Source organism: Apium graveolens, unplaced genomic scaffold (assembly GCF_009905375.1).
Source record: "Apium graveolens cultivar Ventura unplaced genomic scaffold, ASM990537v1 ctg8163, whole genome shotgun sequence".
NCBI lineage: Eukaryota > Viridiplantae > Streptophyta > Magnoliopsida > Apiales > Apiaceae > Apium > Apium graveolens.
This window is the reverse complement of record NW_027420941.1, coordinates 94,449-97,596: the sequence shown is the minus strand read 5'-3', so window position 1 is coordinate 97,596 and position 3,148 is coordinate 94,449.

Here is a 3,148-nt window from a genome sequence, read left to right as displayed (position 1 = left end):
GTTAATTTTGCCTCAACACAAGTCTCTTACTTATGTTTTGGATCGATAGTAAGTTTAGGTATATATTCTTTTGCACTTAAACGTCGTAAAGTGTCATAATTTACATGTCCTAATCTAGCATGCCATAAATTAAGAGACTCAAGCAAGTAAGCAGAAGAATTCTTCATTTCATTATCGTCCTTAACGGACATTACATTGAGCTTAAAAAGCCCATCAGTTAAATAACCCTTGCCTACAAACATACCACTCTTAGACAAAATAACTTTATCTGACTCTATTACAATGCGAAAGCCATGCTTATTTAACAGAGAACCAGACACAAGGTTCTTTCGAATATCAGGCACATAAAGTACATTCTTCAAAGTCAGATTCTTCCCAGAGGTCATTTTCAGGATCACCGTGCCTTCACCCTCAATGGTAGAAGTTGCGGAATTCCCCATGTAGAGCTTCTCACCAGCATCGGAAGCTTTGAGGCTAGAGAAAACCGCCTTGTCTGAGCAAACATGCCTAGTAGCACCAGTATCAATCCACCATTCACGTGGATTAGAACCGACCAGGTTCACTTCAGAGACCGTAGCACAGAGGTCTATGTCACCCATCTCCTTGGAGATATTCTCTACCATGTTTGCTTCTTTCTTCTTGTTGGGCTTCTTGGACTTCTTACAGTCAGAAGACCTATGACCAACTTTATCACAGTTGTAGCACTTCCCTTGAAATTTCGACTTCGAAATCCCTCCCTTGGGTGCCAGCTTTGCCCCTTTACCAGAATTAGCCTTCTTGGGCTTGGAGCTTTGAGCATGCTCCCCCATGTTTGCCTTCTCAGTGGCAACGTTAACTTTCTTCTCAGACCCTCTGTTGTCTTCTTCAATACGAAGTCTAACAATAAGATCCTCCATAGACATCTCCTTTCGCTTGTGCTTAAGGTAGTTCTTGAAATCTTTCCATCCAGGTGGAAGCTTTTCAATAACAGCAGCAACTTGGAAAGACTCACTTATGACCATTCCCTCAGCATGAATGTCATGGATGATCACCTGCAGTTCCTGCACCTGACTGACCACAGTCTTAGAGTTTGCCATCTTATAATCAAGAAAGCGGCCAACAATCCACTTCTTTGCCCCAGCGTCCTCGGTTTTATACTTATGGTCAAGTGACTCCCATAAGACCTTAGCTGTTGGCTTCGCGCTGTATACGTTATACAACGAGTCAGACAAACAATTTAACATATAGTTCCGACAGATGTAGTCGGAGTGCTTCCAAGCATCAGCAGCATACACAGTCTGCATGTTACTCTCAGCAGTGAGCAACGGTGGTTCTTCCTTAAGGAAGCGATCCATATGCAACGTGGTCAGATAAAAGTGCATCTTTTGTTGCCAAAGTTTGAAGTTCGTTCCGTTGAACTTCTCAGGTTTTTCAGCATGTGCAGCAGGCACAGTTGGCATAACAGGTGCAGCAGGCACCACGGGTGGAACAGATGGTACGTGCGTCTGTACTACAGGTGTATGCACACCAGTAGGCACCGCAGGTATGATCGGAGGAGTGAATCCTGCCGATATCTGTCCAAGAGGAACACTAAACTGTCCAATGACAGTGTATCCCACAGGCACATATCCCGAAGGCACATGGCCCACAGGCATTTGACCCCCATCAGATCGTACGATCCGTGCGTTAGGGTTAATCGGCTGCTGGTGAACCCCATCAGATCCAGTGATCTGTGCGTTGGGATCAGCCGTCATGTTCATCGAATCGTTCATAGTTTGGTTCTCCATCGATCTGTTACTCAACAAAACAAGCAGATACAGATGTATCAGTCACATATGTATATAAAATAAATAGCTTTAAGATTGTGAAAACAATCTACGATTAATACAAATAATCAAACAAGTGTGTGCGTGAGTAAACGAAATCAAACGGAGGAAGAAAGGATATAAACAGAAGAGAGATCCTCGAGTCCAGTTGAAACTGTCTCCTTAAAGCTATTTCGCCTCTCACCGTATGTGCGAGTCGATAGCCTCCCAGGATAAAACGAGGTAGCGGCGGCGTTACGGATAACGAGCACCTTCAGCGAGCTTGAACGGGCATGAAACTATCACCGAGAGAGAGAGATTTGTGTTTAGAGGCGAATATGTTTTTGGTGTGTCTAACCCTAACGCCTTAGAGGTGTTTATATAGGTGTAGATAGGCTTGTGCGCTACTCTTTTCCATAATTAAATATCATTAATTATGGAATCGGTGTAATACTTGCAAGCTACTCTATTCCATAAATAATCTGAAACATAATCAGATTAAATATATCAAGACATACACCATATCAATTAATCTGAAACAAAATCAAATTAATTTATGCCATAATATTTGAGCCAAATTCTAATGGAAAATAATAATTTTCATTATTAAGAGAATATCATCATATCTCACACATCTTTTAGTCATAATGCTCAAAAATATGACTTACCAATATGGGACTTTATACCCATATTTTCCAACAGAGGTTATGTATAAAATTCTATGCAGCTGTTACAAAGATCATACCTCAACATTTTTAATCTCCATGGTACCATCCACTAGCAATTCATGTGTCTCTTCATATGGATGGATAATGTCTTCTATTTTTAATTGAGAGAACAAGTTTTCTAGGCAAGGAGCATATGTCGTTAAAGATAACTTCATATTGTTATTTTCATACTAATATTTTAAAACGAATTAAACATAAATCGTAGGTCGGTATTATATGCTCAACGGGAAAAGTTGGGGCCAACGGACTTAGTAAAACGTGCTTACTAAATTCTACTACAAACATGAGCTTACTTGGTATCAACAGACTTGGGTATGATGGGCTTACACCTAATGCAAACAATCCTGTAAAACCAATACAAAGTGAAAGGGTATAAATTTACAATCCGAAATCATAATAATTCGTTAATCCTTAGATAGGTTATATCTATATCCAAATTAGGATTATTATTATCGAACTAAAATATTATTTTTATGCACAATAAAATCATAATAAAGTCATATATAATATTATAACATCCATATTAAAATAAGTATGTGCATCGCACATGTTATCTATACTACTATATTAAAACCAAACTCAAGATAAATTGTTCATGAGAATTATGGCCTCGACAGAAAAATGACCTTATTAAAA